Below are 24,621 nucleotides of genomic sequence, written 5' to 3'. Positions count from 1 at the left end.
GTCCAATTCAATTCATTACTTAAAATAGAGTTATTTGTTTGGTCGACATTTTTCTTTGAACTTAGTACCCACTCCCCTCTATTACCGGAACATGAAGGTTGCACTATGTATGGCCTATAAGATGCAGTGTAGCAGTTAATTAAATACGTTTAACAGCAATTGCCTCCTTGTAGTGGGTGCTATTGAGAAAGATAAAAGCAATACTGGGTCATTGTAATTATTTCCAAATCTTGATCTTGTTTGAATACATCCGCATTCCATTGCATTGCCTCTACTCGATTTATTTGAAGTAGTTGAGGCTGGTTACTGAATGGAGTGAGACTTGAATGTGACGTTTATCCCTACAAATTTCTCTTGAACTATAAGGTTCCACCCTCCCTACTTTTAACTCTATGCCACAGGTTTATCACCAGATAGAAATGGAGGCCGATCTATTTTTAAATTTTTACCAACACTGAGTCTGCTACATTGGTCCTTGGAGTAAGTTTGTGTGTCGAGAAATAAATCTTAACAAAGCTTTTAATTTTTTAAAAAAAGTTCTGTTGTTATTAAAAGTGTATTATTCTGGGTATTGCTTTTGGTTATGGGCTAATACTAACTTTCATCCCTTCAGCCTCGACTGGATTTAAAATCAAGGCACTAAAGTGGAGGAGTGGTGCTTACTCAGTATACTTTCTTGTCTTCAATATTTGCAAGAATTGATCTTTACTTATTTAGATCTCAATTGTTCTATGTTTGCACTTGGAGCAATTGAATTAGATTAGTGTCTCCAGAGTAATGCCATTCACCTTACTCAAATATCCTCTGTTTGTTGTGACCAGAGGATTGTCTGGAGGATTAGAAGCATGGAACAGGAACAGAAAAAGGATAGGTGGCTCATCAATTCCCTTCAAATGAGCATTTTTGCAATCAGCCTCACTTTACCAGATAAGGTGTGGCATGTGCTGTGAAGAATCTCCCAGCTTAGTTTGGGTGGGGCATATTTACTAGTTATTTTTTCCTTCCTTAGAAAAAGAGCCTCAGGAAAATTAGAACAGCTCTAGCCGGGTATTGTATATTGGATTACCATGGTTTATAAAGTAAGCATGTCATTGTGTGGTCAATCCAATGGAATATAAATGCAAATATTAGTTGATAATTATTCAGCATTTGCAGTCAAGCTGTGATTAGCAACATGGTCACATAATGATGGCATCCTGTTGTGATGCTCTTACAAACTAAGCTACGGATAGAGGAGTTTTGGCACCTCCTATCCCTGAGGAATAGGAGGAGGAATTTGTGGTAAACGTAGAGATTTCTGAGGCATTGAGGCAATAAGTATAGTGTTGCTATGGGAGCCAATTTAAATGAGTAATTACTCGCCTGGATTTTGTGGTTTAATGACAACAAAACTGTCAACCTTCACCATCGTTACAACTGTGAAGTCAATACAATCGCTGATGTCTGCACATGCTCAGTTAAATATGGAAATCCAGAAATCGCTGCTAATGCCTTCCCCACTCCACCACCGGGTGAACTGTTGAAGTCCTCACAATGGAAAACTTTAGAAATCACTCAATAAATGTGCACTATTGCACCTATGTTATTAAATTCATTGTAAAAGTCCTTGATAAAGCTTTGGCTTGTTGATGGAGGTGTAATATTTGTGATCTACTAAGTGCATAATTATTGGTGAACAACCTCTCTAGCCCTGTAAAAATACTTTATATTCATGGTATGTCAAATTTCTGCATTACAGCAAAAAATGAAAGCTAATTTATGACACTTCAGCTTCAATCTTAGTTTCATTTTTTGTTTGGCTGCCTTTAAAATAATTTAAAGGAAAATCAGTGATTTTTATTTCTTGGTTTGCTATCTGTGAGAATTCTTCAATGAGATTGGGAGGGCTAGTCTGCTGATGACTCAAGTCTTTCTCGGCACCAGTGATATCCTGGCGTTGACATCAGAATCAATAATATGTTGGGAAAAGAAAAATCCGTGCTACAGGGATTGCGAGAACTTTAAGGGCAGCTTTCAATTTCAGCAACAAGTATCACCACTTTGTCATTTACCATAATGTCAAGGCCATTAGATATACAAGGTTCCATATATACAGCTGCATTTGCAGTTACAACTGTTAGCAGTAAGGTCCCTGATATCCAGTGCTTACATGAGCCTTCACAATCTACTTTCTTCTGGTTTGCAGTCACTGACATATATTAAGACAGATTTTGCCAGATGCCCCTTTAACTGGTTCAGCACTTTTATACTCCAATGCCGTTCCACTTCTTGTGGTTATATAACTGATAATTGCTTTGAAATGTTGTTACTTTTTTTATTGGGCTGCATCTGTTTCATTTACAGGTTATTAAGAGGGTGTCAGGCAGCCACTAGATTTCATTGCTTCCATTGAAGCAAGCCAACAGATGTGTGGAGCAATAAGCAATTAAGTGCATAAAGTGGACAAGGAATTCCATTCACAACAAAATCAAGGTGTGTAGCAATTAAAGATCTCCATGGAAATTTTATATTTTCTTTCTCTCATGCACCTTCTCCCCAGTATAAAGGTACTATCTCTTTCATTTTCTGCCAGACAATGCCGCAATTTCAAAGTGAGATGTCAAACGGACATTTCTACGTCATTGTGCTCCCTTTGTAAGTACATTCACAAGTTTGGATGCTACAATGCTGCACCTTCCTAATATGGGTCACCACATCACGCAAGAATGAGGGGAGAATGTCAATTAGTGTTATAGGGTGACTCTCTGAATAGTTCGAGAAACAGGAGCTGGCTATGAAACTACCTGGCATCATTGGAAGGTGTGTGACAGTAAAGATAGATCTGGATATTAAGGCTGGTTTCTGACTGCTGGATGTGAAATAGTGGATTGAACAGGTTGAGTGGTTGGTGGGTGTGGAGGCATCTTTAAATATGGAGTCACTGCCCTTGAACAACTCTGAATCCAGGAAGTTTCTTATAGCACTCTTATCATCCCTTCAGACCAGACTCTGCAACCAGTGTCAGCAGAGACAGTCAGCAGCTGCTTCCTTCAATAGAATACAAATCCTCTTTAGAAGAAACAACTTTCTTAAGGAATTGCAGGCTAACTGCAAAATGGAACTGGAGGCCTGGCTATGAGTCCCATCTGATCCAAAGGTGTATAAAAAACACCTGAACATGCTGGTTGGAAAGAAGAGTTTATGTTTTTCGGCCCCCTGCTGAGTTCTCATGCAGACAGGCCCTGGTTGAATTTAATTTAATTGAGGTATGTAAGATGCTAAAGGGGATTGACAAAGTAGCTGTACAGCAGATGTTTCCTCCTGTGGGGCAATCTGGAATGAGAGGTTACGGTTCTAGGTTAATGGATGACAGATTTAAAGCAGAGATAAGGAGGGATTACTTCTCTCAAAGGGTTGTGAATCTCTGGAATTCAGTACCCAAGAGGGTGGTGGACATCAGGACACTGAATAAACTTGAGGAGGAGATAGAGAGATTTTTAATTAGTAATGGGTTTTGGGGAATGGGCAGGAAAGTGGAGTGAAGGTTGAGATGTGATCAGCCATGAGTATATTAAATGGTGGAGCAGGTTCAAGGGGCTGAATTGCCTCTTCCTGCTCCTAGTTCTTATGTTCTAACATTAAAGGGGTAATGCTATGTTTAGGTGCTGCCTGCTTCAACAGGAATGGTTGCAGACACCTCCCAAATATGGGTGCAGACAGTTTTTTTGGCTCACAATATTTGATCCTAACTTAATAGATTTGTGCCAAGTCAGTATGGCATTCTGAAACAGCTAACCTCAGTCACCCTGCTGAGCTCTTTCCTGTGATCAGAGAAACACTTCTGGAATATTAGATTACAGCACAATACATGCCATTTAAGCCCTTTCTTTCATTATAGGCCACATGGGAAGTATAAAATGATTTGTATTTTCATCAGTTTATATTCAAACACAATTAACCATTTAGCCAGACAGTCAAATACTTGAAGCAACAACAACTCCTAAAAAAAATTAAACAATTCATCTTGGCCTTCATAAAATACAAATGTCACCATGAAATGTGACATAGTCCAGGCCACATTGATTCTTGTTAAGATATGAAGTGCATTTTACTTGCACAATAAGACGAGGCAGCTGGGATATTAAATGGCCCAGTAAGTTAATACATGGACTTTCACTGCTGGGAGCTCCCTTCAAATCCTTCAAACTGTTATGATGAAGGTTACCTCTCGCCATTAGTAAGGATACCAAATGTAATGAAGTTGGCAAGTTTTAATGTATTGGAACAGACCTAACTGCCCCAAATTTAACACTGGTAGATAATTTCACTGAGGTGTAATGTTTCTTCACAGGAAAGGCTAAATTGTCAAACATGTGTTTGTGCAGTGTTCAGTTTAACTTAATATTGGAGTAGTGCAGAATGATTTTCTCTCTTTATTTTATTGTATCCTAAAAGGGATGCTTTCTGGAAGTGAATGTGCTTTTGTTTCTCCCAGGACAAACACTTTTTGCCTTAATAAACAGAAAACAGTTCACTAAAACAAAAGTGATATCACTTATTAATCCACTCCATACTTTGGATTGTTTTTTAATGGCAGCAGAAATTCATTTTATAGCATGCATCTTAATAATTGCTATATTACAAAGAATGCAAATACAGAACAAGTTTTTGTTTCAGTGAGAATATTGGCTAACATTTTTAATTTGATAACCTTATGGACATTCTATGCATTCATTCACTGAAAGATTAGTAGTATTTGAATTTATATGTGTGTTTCTCTTAAGTCTTAAGCTCAAGAAAAAAAGCAGAAATAGATACCTGGTTCTTCCTATAAGCTCAGCAAGAGGCCATGCTGATATCAGGAGGACTTCAGTAGAATGCTCCCACTCCTGTTAATTATTCTACTATCATGCTGTAGTATATTGTGAAGATTCAGTCAATGCTTTAATTTATCCTTTTGTGGGATATAAGTGTTGCTGGCTAGTTTAGCATTCATTGACAATCCCTAATTGTCTTAGAGAAGGCTGTCTTTTCCAACCATTGTAGTCCAAATGGTATAGGAACACACACAGTGTTATGAGAAAGAGAGTTCAGGATGTTAAAGGAATAATGATATAGTTCCAAGTCATGATGATGTGCAGCAACTGGAGGGTTTGGAAGGTGCTGACAGAGGAATATAAATGAGTTACTGCAGCTCGTCTTGTAGATGGTACACACTGCTACTGTGCATCAGTGGTGAAGGGAGTGACTGTTGAACATGGTAGATAGGATGCCAGTTAAGAAGTCAGCTCTGTCCGAGATGGTTTCAAGCTTCTTCAGTGTTGTATGAAGTGCACTCATCCGAGCACTTATCAGCCAAAGCCTGGATAATATTTGGTCTTGCTGCATTTTGACATGGAATGCTTAAATACATGAATGGTGCTCCACATCAGCAAAAAACCCACTTCTGACCTCATGATGGAGGAAATGTCACAAATGAAGCAGCTGAAGATAGTTGGGCCTCAGACACTATCCTGAGGAACTTCTGTGGATCTCTTGGAACTGAGATGACTGACTTCCAACAACCACAGTTTTTTTTTGTGTACGAGGTACGACTGCAATGAATGGATAGTATTCACTCTGAGTTGGGACATTGTTGTTTCCAGTACCTAGGTCAAAACTGGGTGGTCTGTCCAGTTTATTTCTTTTCTTTAGACTTTGTAACTGTTTGAAACAACAGAATGACTTGCTGGGCCATTTCCAAGGTCAGTTAAGAGTCAATCACATTATTGAGAGTCTGGAGTCACATGTGCAATCTACAGTGGTTACATGATCACCATAAGGCCAGCTTTCAATTCTAGATTTTTTTATTGAATTTAAGTTTAATTGTTTGCCATGATGAAATTCAAGCCCATGTCCCAGAACATTAGCCTGGGGTCCTGGAATATCAGCCCAAAGTCATTAACATTATGCTACAACTCCACTAAAATTGGACACAAAGGTATTTAAATTGGCCTCTGCATATCTTGTAACCTTTGCCATTTGATCTTCAGGCAGTCTTAAGTCTCAAGTAAATCCCTAATTAAAACTAAACAGTCAGAGCCATCCAGGAATTTGCACAACCCCTTGTTTAAGGATGGTCGCCATAAAACAACACAGCAATTCCACTTAGTTCTCTCCCTGTTTCACCTAAGATAGAAGGGGAACATGGAAACTCAGCGCATGTAAAACAGCTGTGAATCGATCATATTAAACCTCTGTTATATGATGATGGTGTCCCTCATCCAAGTTCAACTGGTGACCACCGATATTCATTACAAACCCACCACCTCCCACAGTTACCTGGACTAAACATACTCTCACACCCTGATTCCTGTAAGGATTCCATTCTCATAGTTTCTCCATCTTCATTCTATCTGCTCTGATAATGCCAGCTTTTTCAGGGGTGCCTCAGAAATGACCATATTCTTCTTCAACTGAGGATTCCTTGCTACCATAGTTGATATAGCCTTTATCTGTGTCCAACCAATTTCTTAGAATTCTGCCCTCACACCTTCTTTTCCCTCCCACACCACCAGTCACCCGGTCCTCTCTTACCACGCTCCAGCCTTCACATTCAAAGGATCATAAGCTACTATTTTCACCACCTCCATGTCACCATTAGACTCATTTTCCCTTCCCTTGTCAGCATTCCATAGAGACTGTTCCCTTGGGGATACCCTGGTTGACTCTTCTTCCACTCCCAATATCCTCCCACACCCCCATGGCACTTTCCCATGCAATCACAGAATGCACATCGTTTCCCCATTAATCTTCTCCATTCTCACTTCCAAGTTGCCAGACACACCTCCTAGATAAAGCAGTGATTTAACTGTCCTTCACTTAATCTAATGTGCTGTATTTGCTACTCACAATATGCTCTCCACTACACTGAGGAAATGAACTGCCCTCTGGAAAATACCTAAGCTCTGTCTGCAAAAAATGACCCCGAGCTTCTAGCTGTCTGCCACTTCAACACACCGCCATGTTCCCTGGCCAATGTTTCTGCCTCAGGCCTGATGCAGAGATCCAGCGAGACTCAGTGCAAGTTGGAAGAACAAACCTCATATTCCACTTTGGGAGATGCCAGTAATAAGGACTCAATATTGAGTTCAGTAGAGCTTTCATGTCGATTGCCCTCCCCACACTCCAGGTCCTGTCATAACATGGGTTGCTTTCAGCAAAGCCAACCCATTTTCGCCCACTCAAAGCTCTAATCATCATCTATCAATCTTCTCTTCTTCCTTGGCTCAGCAATACCTTCGTCTGCCTAACTAGTCTTTCTCTCTATCTCTCGGTTCTGTCTCTGTCTATCTATACACTCCATTTCTGCCCCTTCTCCCATACCCACTACAACCCCATTACCAGCACACATACCACCTTCTCCTAGCTGCTTTCAGTTCTAAAGAAGGGTCACTGGTCTTGAACCCTTAGCTCTGTGGATTTTTCTCCACAAAATCTGCTGAGTTCCTCCAGCAATCTCTGTTTTGGGGTGAACCTCAAGTTGTGAAGCAATTATACAAGATGCGATGAACAACATATACCAAACGCTTTGTTTGTAAAACGGAGTCACATGATGAGGAAGGCAGAAGGAGGCTGTTTTGCAGGTAGAGAATGATACAAGAAAACCATGAAACAAGCTGCGAGTCTTTCGAGTGGATATAGTGAAAAGCAGCAATCCCTCATAAGCGGGAGATCCTAACAGAGAGAAGAATTCCCAAATCTGTTCCAAGTTCACCTGACAACCATTCTCCCAGAAACTCAACAAGAACCCTTGCGGGCTGCTGAGAATCCTTCATTCCCAAGATCGTTGCTTCATTCTTGAAGCGTCAAAAGCATCTAAGAAATGGTATGCCTGTCATTGAAGAAACTGAGATTTCTGTCAGCTGTAAAATTATATTAACTTCATCCGTATCTAGGCTTTCCAACTGTAAGGAAGTGTGGTTGCAATGAGTGAGTGAAATGCATTATTTTTGGGGTGAGTGAGTGAGAATAAATTACCTTCTTTATTTTTCAACCTCACCAAAATTTTGCTGCTAGATATATTTATTACATACTCCAAGGTAAAAACATGCACCTCTTCAACTCAAGCAATCTCAGTCAGTGAAAGGGAATGCATGTATTTTGTCTATGATGCACATGATTAGTGATTATTAGCTACCCTCCCGCTACCTGGGTCAGTTATCTTACTCAGTTGTCTCTTGCGTGATTGACAAAATGAAAATATGGAGAAAGTGAGGACTGCAGATGCTGGAGATCAGAGTCGAGAGTGTGGTGCTGGAAAAGCACAGCAGGTCAGGCAGCATCCGAGGAGCAGGAGAATTGACATTTCAGGCAAGAGCCCTTCATCAGGAATGAGGCTTGTGGGTCGGGAGCTGAGAGATAAATGGGAGAGGAATCGGACTGGGGGCAAGGTAGCTGGGAGTGCGATAGGTAGATGGAAGTGGGGGTAATGGTGATAGGCCGGAGAGGAGGGTGGAGCGGATAGGTGGGAAGGAAAATGGACAGGTGGGAGAGGTCATGAGGGTGGTGTCGAGTTGGAAGGTTGACCTGGGATAAGGTGGGGGGAGGGGAAATTAGGAAACTGCTGAAGTCCACATTGACGTTGTGTAATTGGAGGGTCCTAATGTGGAAGATGAGTGCTCTTCCTCTTCGGGTGGTTAAGGTAAGGCGATGGAAGAGGTCCAGGACCTACATGAACTTAGTGGACTAGGAGGGGGGAGTTGAAGAGTTCGGGACAGTGGGGTTGGTTGGTGCGGGTGTCCTAGAGATGTTCTCTGAAGCGCTCTGCACGTAGGCATCCTGTCTCCCCAATGTAGAGGAGACCACGTCGGGAGTAACGGATACAGTAAATGACATGTGTGAAAGTGCAGGTAAAACTCTGATGGATGTGGAAGGCTCTTGCTCCTCGGATGCTGCCTGACCTACTGTGCTTATCCAGCATCACATTGTTAACACAAAAGTGAAAATATATTAGGCTGAAATTTCCAATTACCCTGCTGATGCTGCTTCTAAACCATCTTCAAGGATCTTTTAAGATTCCGCCCTTTTGATCATATCTTTATTCAGCAAGAATGTTTGGAGATTGATGAAGACCATCAGACCCTAACAAAACCAGCCCTTCTCAAATACTATCTCATTAATCTTTTATCTTTCCAGACACAAATCTAAATCTTCCCTGAAATGTTTGTACGGTGTTGAATCAGTGACCTCCTAACCTTTGGATTAAAAAAAAGGTTCTAGCTCATTTCATTGTATCCCTTGACGTTCCAATGTTTCACTTGTGTGTTCTGTCATTTGATCCTTTTATCACAATGAATAATTTGTCAAGTTTAATATTGCTAATTTCCTCTTTTAATCTTGGAGATTTCAAATCATCAATGGACAGAGTCTTTATTTACACACAAAATTGCAATCCACCATCCACACAATTGTAGAAATTCATGTCAGAGCACAGGAAATAGTTATTATGACCATTGCTTTGGCATCTGTTTCTTCATGGCTTACACTGGACTATCTTCAATGCTCCTCACAGCACTACATACTATTCCTGGCCAGGAGGAATAAGGGGAAGCCTGGCTCTCAGGTCTCAGCCAACTATGCTGTCTAATCTGACTGCTAGAGCGTTATGTGTGAAAGGACCAAGATAATTTATCTTTCCTCTGCTCCACTGCACCATGTCACTGATGAAATGGGGTATTCTCTGGACAGGCAGGAGTTTATGTGTTACCAGGTTCTATTTGTCTCTATTTAATCATACACTCCAGTGTGTTGAGATTGTCTGGGACTGTCAGCTGACTGAATTTAAATTATACTCATAAACAGGATGCAACTGCTCATTCTTTATCTAACATGGGACTTCCTCACTTCCCTCTTATTCCTGATGGCTGAACTCAGTCGGGTCTGCAGAGAGACACCATCTGGCCACTGAGCTGCCATCGCGTGACATTGTGGATAGAGCTAAAGTACTTTTCACTGCCTAACGTCTTCATAATAGCTCCCATGGGAAAATCACTGCCACAAAATTCCTGTAATTTATTTTGTACTTTCAAGAATACAACAGAGTTTATTGCACTTATGAAAACATACTGCATAACGCACTCACTCATTGAGTGAGCTCGCTATCCCAATTGCTCATGTCTGGGAGAGTCAGTCACAACTCCAATGCCCATCCCTCTCAGAAACTCATTCTTGTTTGGGGGATAGCTGGCTCAGTGAACGTAACATTGATATTTTACCTTTGTTTTGAGATTGGATGAAAGTCCACTTTGCCCATTGGCTGTGCAGCCACAGCCCAGTTGCTGCTATCCAACCAAAGACGGTAAAGTCATCCCTATTTCAGCACTGTGTCAATTTTGGTCAGGAAGGCAGCACAATAATCACATTTGAATGGTAATTCAGACAGTGACAGATCAGTGGCATAAATCATTCATTACACTTACACTTGTCCACAGCCATTCTATGTACTGTTGCAATGGAATTTGTGGACATTAGAAATCTATTTTGGCACAGTCCTCTCCATCGAGGGGCTGACATCCATAAGAATAGGACATAAAACTCTGCATGATCTTAGCCAACATGGTTGAAGACTTCTTATAGAGATACGAAGAATGATTCAATACCAAATCATGTAGATGAAATAAAGAAAGAGAAAGAAAGTGAAATTTAGAGATAAAAGTGACAGAAAGAAAAGGTTTATTTATTAGAACAAGTCAACAATGAATCAAACTCCATATGTATAAAAGGTAATTTTTCAGTCTCAAAGAGGTTTTTGATAGTAATTCATTTGGGTCACACCATAGAAAATTTACCTTCACTGAAAGTTTCAAGCCCTAAGAGTTACAGCCTGGTGTGTTATTGCGTTTCTATACTGCAGATATTGCAACTTTGTGTCCACCCATGTGTTTCAGTGTGGAGATGCAGTCTCCATGCAGACTCAGTGAGATGCATGCATGGTGAAGTTTCTAAAGGGGCAGGACTGCCTGATTTCAGCATTTAACTTCATAGTCAAGGTTAGAGTGGTGCTGGAAAAGCACAGCAGGTCAGGCAGCATCTGAGGAGCAGGAAAATTGATGTTTCAGACAAAAGCCCTTCATCAGAAATTCCTGATGAAGGGCTTTTGCCTGAAACATCGATTTTCCTGCTCCTCGGATGCTGCCTGACCTGTTGTGTTTTTCCAGCATCACTCTAACCTTGACTCTAATCTCCAGCATCTGCAGTGCCCATGTTTGCCTATTTAACTCTTTAGGTCTAGTTGTCAGAAGATATCGTTAGCTTTACACTTTAATACTGGTGAATACCAAAAGTCTTTTTTTAGAGGATTTGTAGAGGGTAGAGCTAAAGCACAATGTTTCTCCAAATAGTGGGGTGTTTTATTGTTCCAAAGAAATGTTCAATAATGGCACAAACAGGTAGATTTTGACTTTGTGAAATGGATAATAGTGAATCAGTACAGCAACAAGATTTATGTCTCTCCTGAATTTTATTTCTATTAAAGTCAAAGGCTCTGAATGGGATAGAGCAATTTAATTCCAAATCAGTGGTGGCGACCACAAGAAACATTGGAAGACAGGTCAATATCAAGGGGAGCACAACTGCTCACCAGATGAAACTTTTAACATAATATTTAAAGGTTATTTAGGATTGCATAAGAAGGTCGGGAAGGGAAATATACTGTTCATTCCACTTTTCTTGCACAGCTATTTAATAGCACCAGGCAGCGATTTATTTTCTTAACTAACATCTCAGCTTCACAAAACTCCCTCTAAATCCCTGTTGAATTTTTTACAGATTTGTCTCAGATGGGGGGGAAAGGAAGGGCTAACATTACATTCAGCCCTGCTAGTCAAACAATTTTCTTTGCAAGAAAGCCAAGAAATAAAAGCAAACCACAACTAATAGGCCAGTTTCTTTTCAAGCTGAGTTAAAATGTTTGCGGCGGATCTTCCAATAAACTGTACAACAAAAAAATCTTTCCCATAAAATGCAAGAGGAACAAATGCAAAAGAAACAGAAACATGTGGTGTACCCACAAGATAAAGTAACTGCACTTCCAATCTCTTAGGCTCCAAAGAGTCTGTGGAAATAACTGCAAAGTTTTTTAAAAAGCCAGAAATGGTCACCACGCACAAAACGACAGAATCCAATAGATAAAAACTGGAAAAGAATTCATACCGTACCCAGGAAGTTCATGTTGCTGGAAGCATGTGAAGAGTGATTACTGCATCCATCCTTTAGACCTCAGAAGGCCATAATTCATCTGTGGAATTTTTGGGTTTTGCAATGCAGATGGAAACAGCTCTTGCTTTCTAAAAAATATTCTGTCTTCAAATCCTGCCGATGACAAACTGCGAAGGAAAACCAGATCTAACAGGCTGCAAAGATTAATGAGCTGTGGGAGTTCTTCAGTGTGCATATCACTCTCCATATTTTGAGAATGGAAAAAGTACTGAGCTTGGTTGTCTGCCCTTTCTTCCTTTTAGAAATGCACCAAACTGCATGAATGCTATATCCTCTTTAAAGGCCCACCCATTCCTCCATTACATTTTTGCTTGCCAGTCTTTGGTTCCAACTTCCTGGAACCAGATTCCACCTCAATTTTATGAAATCATCCCTCCTTCAGTTTGGTATTTTAATCCAATTACTCCTTGCCTTTCTCCATAATTAATTTAAACCTTTTGATATTATGTTCACTGTTCCTGAGCTATACTCCACGACACCTTTTCCATTCTTGGGCTCTAGTTCCAGCAATGATTCCTTCCTCATTGAGCAGGAAACTTAAAGATCAAGAAAGATTTCTTAAGAAATTCCTCTTTTTCTTCTGTCTTTAACATGATCATTGTCCTATTTAATACCAAAGTTACTATTGTTTTCCATTATCACTCACCTATAATCATTGTACTTCCCAATACATTTGCTGCAAATTTGCTCCTCTGTCTTCTCCCTACTGTTTGAAAGCTTATCAAATGCAGCAGTGGCATAATAGCTCCTTTACTGTTTCATAAATCCAACAAATAGATTCTGTTTTAGATTCTTCAAGGACATTCCCTCTTTCTCGTATCATAATACTTTTCTTAATCAAAATTGTTATCTTTTTCCTGATCATTTCCTATCTTTCATAAGAACATAAGAACTATGAATGAGAGTAGGAAATTCAGCTCCTCAACCCCAACTCCCCATTTAATCATGGCTTACCTCAGCTCAGCTATAATTCACTTTCCTGCCTGCCCCCCATAACCTGCTACTCTATGTGCTCCTCAAATTTATTCAGTATCCTAGCATCTACCACACTTTGAGATGGTGAATTCCACAAATTCATAACCATTTGAGAGAAGTATATTTTCATAATCTCTGTTTGAAATTTGGTACCCCTTATCCTCAAACTATGCAGTCTCATTCTAGATTGTCCTAGAAGAGGAAGCATCTCCCTTTCTTCTCAACTCTTAAGCTCTCATCATAAGACAAATTCCTCATCTCTGGAATCAATCTAGTGAACCTTGTCTGACATGGTTCCTATGCAACTACATGCTTTCTCAAGTAAGGGGATAAATCTGTACGCAATACTCCAGGTACAGTCTCACGAATGATTTGTACAGCAACACTTCCCTGCTTTTATACCCTATTCCTTTAACAATAAATGTAAAAATTCCATTTGCCTTCTTTATTAGATGCCGTACCTGCATACTGATTTTCTGCAATTCATGTACGAGAACACCCAGATCCCTCTGCACCAAAGCATCCGAAGTTTCTCTCCATTTAGAATATAATTGTCTTTCTATTCTTCCAACCAAATTGGATAACCACATTAAACTTCATCTGCCACATTTTGGACCATTCACTTAACATATCCATATCCACTCGTAAATTTTTCATTTCTTTACTGCAATAATAGTTGGGGCCCAAGGACTGAACCCTGTATCACCCCACTAGTTACCTCTTGACAACCAGAAAAATACCCATTTATCCTGACTGTCTGCTTTCTATTGGTTAGCCAATCCTCTATCCAACCTAATAAATCACCTCTAACCCCATGTGATCTTACCTTATATAGAACATAGAAGAGTACAGCACAGTACAGGCCCTTCAGCCCGCAATGTTGTGCTGAGCATTTATCTTAATCTAAGATCAACCTAACCTACAGACCCCTCAATTTACTGCCATCCATGTGCTTGTCCAGCAGTTGCTTAAATGTCCCTAATGTCTCTGACTCTACTACCAATGCTAGCAGTGCATTCCATGCACTTACCACTCTCTGTGTAAAGAACCTGCCTCTGACATCTCTCCTATACCTTCTACCTTAAAATTATGACCCCTCGTGACAGCCATTTCTGCTCTGGGGAAAAGTCTCTGGCTATCTATCTATGCCTCTCATTACCTTGTACGCCTCTATCAAGTCCCCTCTTTTCCTTCTTCCCTCCAGTAGTGTACTGAACCTCTCTTCACAAGACAAGTCCTCCAATCCAGGCAGCATCCTGGTAAGTCTCCTCTTCAAACTCTCTAAAGCATCTACATCCTTCCTATAATGGGGTGACCAGAACTGGACACAATATTCCAGGCATGGTCTAACCAGGTTTTTATACAGCTGCAGAGAAACCTCCCAGCTCTTAAACTCAATCCCTCTGTTAATGAAAGCAAAAACACCATACACCCTCTTAACAACCCTATCAACTTGGGTCACAACTTTGAGGGGTCTATGTACATGGACACCAAGAACCTGCTGTTCCTCCACTGCCAAGAATCCCATCTTTTACCCTGTATTCAGCATTCAAATTTGACCTTCCAAAATGAATCACTTCACACTTTTCCAGGTTGTCTCCAGCCCAGCTCTGCATCCTGTCAACGTCTTGCTGTAGCCTGCAACAGCCTTCGCACTATCTACAACACCACCGACTTTTGTGTCATTGGCAAACTTAACAACTCATCCTTCCACTTCTTCATCCAAGTCATTTACAAAAACTACAAAGAGTAGAGGCCCAAGAATAGATCCCTGAGGGACACCACTGGTCACTGACCTCCAGGCGACATACTTTCCATCCACTACCACTGACTGTCTCCTTTCGGCCAATTCTGTATCCAGACAGCCAAATTTCCCTGTATCCCATATCTCCTAACTTTCTGAATGAGCCTACGTGGGGAACCTTATCAAATGCCTTGCTGAAATCCATATACACCACATCCACTGCTCGACCTTTGTGAACTTGTCTCATCGCATTCTCAAAGATCTCAATAAGGCTTATGAGGTATGACCAGCCCCTCACAAAGCCATCCTGACTCTCTTTAATCAAACTATGTTTTTCCAAATAGTCATAAATCCTATCTCTCAGAATCCTTTCCAGTACCTTGTTTACCACAGACGTAAGACTGACTGGTCTGTAATTCCCAGGAATTTCCCTATTCTCTTTCTTGAACAAAGGAACAACATTCACCTCCCTCCAATCATCCAGTACTAATCCCATGGAGAATAAGAATGCAAAGATCATCACCAGAGGCACAGCAATGTCATTCCTCACTTCCCGTAGTAACCTCAGATATGTCTGGTCTGGCCCTGGGTACTTATCTATCTTCCTAGAATTTCCAGCACATTCACTTCCTTAATATCAATCTGTTCAAACCTATTAACCTGGTCCACGGTGTTCTCACTATCAACAAGGTCCCTCTCTCTTGCGAATACTAAAGTAGAAAACTCATTTAGGGCCTCCCCTACCTCTCCAGACTCCAGGCACACACTTCCTCCACTATTCCTAATCAGTCCTACCCTCTCTCTGATCATTCTCTTATTCCTCACCTATGTGTCGAACACCTTTGGATTTTCCCTAATCCTTCCTTCTTTTTCTTGCCCCCTCCTAGCTTTCTTCAGTCCATTTTTGAGTTCTTTCCTAGCTACCCTGTAATCCTCTAAAGCTGTGCCAGATCCTTGTTTCCTCAACCTTAAGTAAGCTTAAGTAAGAAGGTCTCTTGGTCTTGTCATCCAAGGCTCCTTCACCTTACCATTCCTTGCCTGTCTCAGTGGGACAAAGTTACCCAGCAGGTGCTCCTCAAACAAGCTCCTCAAACAAATTTTTATTGTGCATTTCCCTAGAACAATTGTTCCCAATTTATACTCCACAGCTCCTGTCTAATAGCAGTATAATTTCCCCTCCTCCAATTAAATACCTTCCCATACTGTCTGTTCCTATCCCTCTCCATGGCTATGATAAAGGTGAGGCAGGTATGGTTACTGTCACCGAAATGCCAAGAGATCTGACACCTGATCTGGCTCATTACCTGGTACCAAATCCAAAATGGCCTCCCCTTTAGTTGGCCTATCTACATATTGAGTCAGGAATTCCTCCTGGTCACACCTAACAAACTCGGATCCATCCAGAACATCTGCATTAAGGAAGTCATTGAGGAAGTTAAAGTCACCCATAATAACAACTCTGTTACATCTGCACGTTTCCAAGATTAGCTGTTTAGCTGACCTCTTCTATCTCTCTGCTGCTACTGAGCAGCAGGGGTGGGGGGGGGGGGTTCTGTAGAAAACACCCAGTAAAGTGACTGCTCCTTTCCTGTTACAGACTTCCATCCATGCTAACTCAGTAGACAAACCCTCCTCAACAACCACCTTTTCTGCAGCTATGATGCACTCTTTAATTAACAATGCTACTCCCCCTCCTCTTTTACCCCCATCCCTGTTCTTTTTAAAATATCTAAACCTTGGAACATCCAGCAATCATTCCTGCCCCTGTGAAATCCATTGTGGTCACAACATCATAGTTCCAAGTACCGATCCATGCTGTAAGTTCATCACTTTTATTCCTGACACTCCTTGCATTGAAACAGACACACTTTAATCCACTCCTTTGCCCTATCAACTGTGTATCTTTCCTGACAGACTCTCTGCATTCTATTTCTGCCCATTCAACAACTACCCTCTCGTCTGATCTGTAGCTCTGGTTCCCATCCCCCTATCAAACTAGTTTAATCCATCCCAAAGTGCTCTAGCAAATCTCCCCCCCAGGACATTGGTGCCCCTCCAGTTTGAGTGCAACCCTTCCTTCATGTACAGTCCCACCTTCCTCAGAAGAAAACCCAATGATCTACGTATCTGAAGCCCACCCTCCTGCACCAGCCCTGTATCCACGTGTTTAGCTGCACTCGCTCCCTTTTCCTTGCCTCACTAACATGTGGCACCGGTAACAATCCTGAGATTACTACTCCACTCATCTTATATTTTAACCTTTTGTGTGGCACCTTATTAAATGCCTTCTGGAATCCTGATGTAATATACCTACAGGATCTCCATTATCCACTTGTTATATCTTCAAAAACCTCTATCAAATTAGTCAAATACGACTTATCCATCATAAAAGATTATGCTGACTCTGATAGATTGTATTTTGACTTTCCAACTATCCTAATGCTGCTTCCTTAATAATGGATTCTAACAATTTCCCAACAGTAGATGTTATAATAATTGATGTATAGTTTCCTACTTTCTGACTACCTCACTTTTTGAAGAAAGGTTTTATAATAGAATTCTTTCTAATCCACTAGATCCTTCCCCACACCTAAGGAATTTTGGAATATTTTGATAAGTGGATCTACCTATCTCTGGTGCTACCTTCCTTTATGACCTGAGGATGTAGGCCTTTAGGCCCTGAGGAGTTGTCTACCTTCAATCTCAATATTTTGACAGTACATTTTCCTTGGTCTTGATGGTTATTCTATGTTCCTCCCTTTCTGTAATCTTTGCATCACCTGTTACTATTGGGATGGTACGGGTGTGCTCCATCGTGGAATTAAGACAATAATTGATTTAATTACTCCCCCTTTCTATGTTCCTTACTCGCTGCTCCACAGTCTCGTCCTCCAAGGGACAAACTAGGAGAAAGTGAGGACTGCAGATGCTGGAGATTTGAATCGAGAGTGTGATGTTGGAAAAGCACAGCATTCGAGAAGTGGGAGCATCGATGTTTCAGGCATAAGCCCTTCATCAGGAAAGAGGCTCACTCACTTTAGCTACTCTGTCCCTTTTTAAACACTTACAGAAACTTTCTCTATCCATTTTTATATTTTGCACTAGTTTTCCTTCATAATTTCCTGAATGACTTTTATCCAGGAATAGTAACCATGCATGCCTCCCCTTTTTTGAGCAGGGTTTCAGTTATTACTACCATGACATATTTCAATAAGGTTACTTGTGCCTGCAAATGAATAATTTTATAAACAACATTTCAAGCATTCACGCACACGCCCTTCAAAACTAATTTATCCTTCCTTGTATTTGCTATGACAGAAACATCGAAAATAGAAGCAGGTGTACACCATCCAGGCCTTCAAGCTTCCTCTGCCATTCACTATCATCATCATCCACCATGGTACCCTGTTCCCACTTTCGCTCCATATCCATTGATCTCTTTAGACTTGAGAAGTATACCTATCTTCTTCTCGAAAACATTCAAAGTTTTGGCATCAACTGCTTTCTGTACAGAGAATTCCGCAGGCTTATCACTTTCTCGGTGAAGAGATTTCACCTCATATCTGTCCTAAATCCCCTACCTGGTGACTGTGATCTCTGGTACAGGATGCCCTGGTCATTGGGAACTTCCTTCCTGTGTTTACCTTGATTAGTCCTGTTTGAATTTTTAAGGGTTCTTTAAGATCCCCTTCATTCTTCTAAACGCCCAACTGACCCCACCTAATTCTACATTATTTCTTGCGGTGTCTCTCCCAGTACTCTGTACATTTTGTTTCTACTTCGTATTGCTACACCTTGGTGTTCAAACCCTGTTAAATTCATATAGTCCCTTCCTCCCAATTGATGTTGACAGTACTTCAAGCTCTCCTAGTACTTTAAGCTCTGTCTAGATGCTGGATACCCCTTGTGTAAACCCCGCTATATACTTGAACCAGCTCTGTGAAGTTATCCCTCCTGAGCCAAGTGTCTTAACCACGCATTAAGCACACATTAATTTCTATTTATTTCTGTACTCATTGGTGCCATTGTATGGCACCACGAATAATATAGAAAATACTATTTTTGAGATAATGCGTTTTAACTTCCTCCCAAGCTCCTTAAACACTGACTGCAGCACTTTAATTATATGTTGCTGGTTCTGACCTGGATAATTGGTTTTGGTTATTTTCCTTCTCCTCGCAGAATTTTCTGTGCCACCTCAATGATTCTCTTATGCTGGTTTGAGGGGGTGAACATTCTGTATGGCATCACTCTCTATGACAATGTCCTGATGATGAAATCCCACTTTGCTACTGCATTTCTACACTTTCTGCAGTCCCTGTATAGATAGTCATTTCAAACCTGCAAGTTACAGATATCGATCCAGAAAGCAATGCCAACTACTTTTATTTTCTAAACATCTATTTCTGGCTAATTCACTTTTATGAAACAAAAAAAATTAACTAATATCTTATCCATTAACTGCAACGTTCAGCAACTCTCCATAAAACTCGATAGATAATACAATTACAACATTCTTATACATTCATTTTAGCACCTTTAACATGTTAAACATCACAAAGCACTTCAAAGGAATATTATTAAATAAAATTTGATCAAGATGCATCGGGGGATGACCATAAAGAAGGCACTAACTTTGTCAAGAAACATCTTAATGGAGGAAACAGTAGAGGAGCCAAAGGAGCGAACCCAGAGCTTAAAGCTCAGGCAACACAATGTACAGCCACCAAAGGTGAAGCAATTAAACTGAGGAATGTGTATGAAGCCAGATTGGGTGGAAACCAGAACTCCTAAAGGTTTATAGGGCTGGAGGAGATTACCGAGATAGGGAGAGAGAGAGGGATAAAACCATTGAGGAATGAGAATTTTAAAACTAAAGAAACCAATGTAGGCGATGAGTAGAGGGTATACTGCTGAATCTGATTTTAAGTGAGTTAGGATTCTGTTAACAGCATTTTAATAACCTCAAGGTTCTGGAGAATGGAAAATGGAAGGCTTGGTAGGATAGTGTTACAATAGTCAAGACCAGAGGTAGGAAAAGGCACCAACAGCAGGTAAGCCAATAGTCACACTATTCACTTTTTCAACTTCCTCTCCTCATGACACTGTCTCATTGGTTTGGGTTTCTACTGATGACATCCATCTCCCAGACAGTGATCATCTTGGTATCTGAGCTTGACAGTAAGAAGAGGAATTGCTGTAACTTCAGCAGGAGATGAATAAGAACCATATATTGGCTTTATTCGATTATTTTCACTTAAAGTTGCATGAACAGCTTAGATTCTATTATTTGTGGAAATTCTTTGAGAGCAGTGAATTTGTATAAATTAAATAGAGTCATAGAATCATACAACAGACCCTTCGGTTCAACTTGTCCATACTTACTAAGTTTCCCAAACTAAACTAGTCCCATTTGCCTGTGTTTGGCCCAAATCCCTCTAAACCTTTCACGTATCTATCCAAATGTCTTTGAAATCTACCACTTCATCTGACAGTTCATTCCACACACGAAACAACCTCTGCGCAAAAATGTTATCCCTCAGGTCTCTTTTAAATCATTCGCCTTTCACCTTAAAAATATGCCCTTTTCTTGAACTCTCCTATGCTTGCAAAAAGACCTTTGCTATTCACTTTATCCACGCCCCTCATGATCTTATTAATCTTTATAAGATCAACCCTCCACCCCCTGCACTCCAGTGAGAAAAGTCCCAGCCTACCCTTACAACTCAAACCCTCAAGTCCTGGTAACATCCTTGTAAATCTTTTGTGAATCTTCTCCAGTTTAATAATATCCTTTCTATAGAAACCAGGACTATACAGACTACCCCAAAAGTGGCTTCACCAACGTCCTGTACAACCTCAACATTATATCCCAACTCCTTTACATAATGGTCTGAGCAATTAATGCAAGTGTGCTAAATACCTTCTTAACCACTCTGTCTATTTGTGACGCAACTTTCAAAGAACTATGTACCTGAACCACTGGATCTCTGTTTGACAAAATTACCCAGGTCCCTCCCATTAATTGTATAAGTACTGCCCAATTTGCTACAGTTTTCCCACCCGTTAACAGGGTTTTATAAATGTTTATAGAAATGAAACAGGAGAAAAATTAAAATTGAATGCTTTGTATCAAATTCAATTAAAAAATAAAAATTAACAGATATGTGAACCCACTGAAGGTCCACGATAATTTTTAATGCTGCAAAATGATAATAGCTAACATAAATACACTCATCGAGATACTATTGTATGAAGAAATAATAAGAAATGAACTTCAAATTGATCAACCAGTCCTTCCACCCAAGAATAATCCATTTTAGTTAAAAATATAATACAGAAGATGTAACCAATACAGCTAGATATACAATACATAATTCTTGTGTGATTTGAACCCATCTTCGGATTTATGGAGCTCTCTTATTTATCAAGGTACTTTTTTCAAACAGAATTGAAGACATATGTGTACCTTTCAGGCTGAGAAAATATTTGTTGTACAACATAGCTTTTTTTATCCCCTCATCCAATTACTTTTCCTCTTCATTACGCGATGAATCATGCTACAAGAACCCTTGGATACTTTTTACACGTGAGAGTCTGGATTGTGAGTGTTTGCAGGTTTGTATCCCTGTCCTCACCTGGCGTGCACATGTACTTCCATGAGAGGTTGCTGGAATGCTATTAAGGAATGCCAACACTGACTTTTTTTTTCCATTTCTAATCCATGAGCACTGAAGCTTGACTGGGAACTTCAGGATCCCTGTGGCAGAGTACCACATTATGATGTAAATTCACCCACTGAGCCAAAACTCAGACTAAAAATTTGTTTCACCACCAAGAATTCAATTCTACTTTTTTGATGAGCTTTCAAAAAGTTCCACAGGGTACATTCATTGTACTGCAAGAGGTCCATGTTTTTTAAAAAAAATCTCATTCCAAATATATTTTCATAAACAGTGTGAGAATTTATTGGTTTTGTGAGGCAATTTGTTCAAAGTGCTTACCAGTAAGCGTCCTTTCTTCCCACAACTACCTTTTATTTAGCACCTTCAACATAGTAAGATGGTCTCAAGGTGCATCAGGAGAATTAACAAAGACTGAGTTTCTTGTGGCATTTTGAAAGAAAGATAGAGAAGCTCAGGCCCAGGCAGTTGAAGATATACTCACCAGTGATGGACTTATTAAAATGGGGTGAAACATGAGAAAGCCAGAATTAGAAACGTGCAGAGTACTTGCTGGCAAGGCCATGTAGATGTTTAAAAACAAGATTGAGAATTTTACGAGTTTACAGATGTGAGGAGTGGCCAAATATTAATACTTCAGTTATGACATGCTTTGGTAGAGGATATAGAATGTTTCTTCCCATAGGGCAGAGTGTAACAAGGGCAAGAATATGAAATATGTGACCCCAAAGAAGAAAAAAAAAGTAGATAAGTTTAATGGGAAGTTAACCAGACATTTGAGGGAGATGTGATATATGGGTACAATGATAGAATGAGATAGAAAACAGGAGACTAGAATGGAGCATTAGCACTACGTAGACCGGTTGAGCCCATTGGCCTGTTACTGCACCATATATCCTTTGTAATCCAAGTAATTTGCCTGAGGTGGTGGGTGTACAAGAATTGGTATGTTAGGATAAGGACAGCAGTACTTTGGATCTAACTCCAGTAAGATCTGTTACTGTAAATAAATCTGTTACTGTCTTATCAGTATTTCATATTAGAAATGTACAAATAATCATTGAAATATCAGGGTGAACAAAAAGGGTTAAAATTTTGAAGAATCAATGAGCACAGTATATTTAAAAGGGCTGAACAGAAGGACATTGGATTTAACTGTACTTCATTGCCAAGCCAAACTCAAGCATTATCTTCAGGCAAAGGGTGACATGATTTATTGATGGCAAAGGACGGTTTACATCGATGTGAAAATGAGACATGATATAGCAAACATAATGAAATATTATGTGGAAGAACAAGAAGAGGTGTCACACTTTTAAATAATGTATGCTACACATGCTTGGGAACAACAAATATCCCATGTAGAAATATTATCACATGTGTAAAGTTAGAAGCCTGAATTATTGCCTCATGGAAATGATAGCAATATCTTAATTTCTGTATTAAATCCAAGGTACAATGCAATATTGTTTTAGCTTTTGGTTAATATTGGTTTAACTCTTAACCTTTCAGTATCTCACGAACAAAGTGACCATCGAGTCTAATGACTCTTCAGATTGAAAAATTGGATCATTGGACTTCAAAGATTGTTTCTTTTTTCACAGATGCTGCCAGGCCTTCTGAGCTTCTCCAGCATTTTATTAATGCATTCACTTGGTAGGCTTTTGGATTAATAACTGATCAAAGTAACATTTCATCCTGATTGGATCACTCCAACTTTAGATGCATTACATGGCAGTTATATCCTCATTCAGATGGTTCCATCCAAAAAGCCACTAATTCTGAGCAACTATCTCCTCCTACACATTCACATTGTCTTGTGAATCAATCAGCTTGCAAAGTAGTTGACTTAATAACTAAAAATAATATCTCCTAATTAAACCTCATTTAGGGGTGCAAGTAAATGATCCACTTGCAACCCTCTACATTGTTGGATCAGAAATGTAATCAGCAGCAGCTTGTACTTATGCAGCAATGTAATGCCCAGTAATTTCACTGTATTATTATAAACTGTCAGTGAGCAAACATATACTAGGCCAGAAAACCTAAAAGCTTGATTAAAAATGACAAAAATTTAAGAATTTAGTGTACACATTCTAGCAGTCACCTTGGGTTCCATTTGTAAAAATATGCATAAGGGAAAACAATACCTGTATTGCTCTTTTGAGTTTTGAGGTTTGTAGTTAAGTGAAAAGAACAGCTATATTACAGATTCACTTGAAATTTCAATCTTTTACACATTCTCTATGTACAAAGTAAGCACTGGCTTGGAGGCAGTCTGAAAAGTACTGCCAATCTAGTGTTTATACACAGTGATAAAGGACATGAACTAATTCACTTTTCAAATTTCTAAGGAAGTAAGCAGAGGTGAAGCACAAACACCCAAAAGGCAAGTTTTATCCATTTTGCACTCAAAGGTACTTTAGTTGCAAGTAGTGGTTGTAACAGGTTACTTAAACTTATTCCAGATAACTTAAGACTTCAGTACTTTCTAATCACTGATTGATGCTGCTGACAGGGTACTCCAATTAACTCCAATCCCAAAAGGGGACAGCTGATAACTTTTCTTAGATTAGAAGAACACAAATTTAGTAGGTTGTCATGATGGCCTTCTACTGTACACAGATTGTAAGGTTTTTTTTCCTGGGTGATTCAAAGTAAAGACAGCTCATATTTACTTACAGCTCTGTTATCCATTGCTATTGTGAGTTGCCCTTTTTACCAACAGGGCAGTTTCATAGACATGATACTTTTGATTACCCATCCTCGTAACCACAATTGTTTAGTTACAACACATAAGAATTAGTTACTATTTATGTTTTAAGGCTGTCTTTAAATGGCATTTGATAGTCATTTTGGCTGTGCATGCTACAAAAACTTTATTTGTAATAACTTATATGCCATAGAAGGGAGGTGAAACAGCAGGAGGTGTGCATGAACTTCATCTCCTTTTTAAGTAAAAAGATAATTCCAAAGCTTTCA

Source organism: Chiloscyllium punctatum, chromosome 11, assembly GCF_047496795.1.
Source record: "Chiloscyllium punctatum isolate Juve2018m chromosome 11, sChiPun1.3, whole genome shotgun sequence".
Lineage (NCBI taxonomy): Eukaryota > Metazoa > Chordata > Chondrichthyes > Orectolobiformes > Hemiscylliidae > Chiloscyllium > Chiloscyllium punctatum.
Note: the sequence above shows the minus strand (reverse complement) of the source record.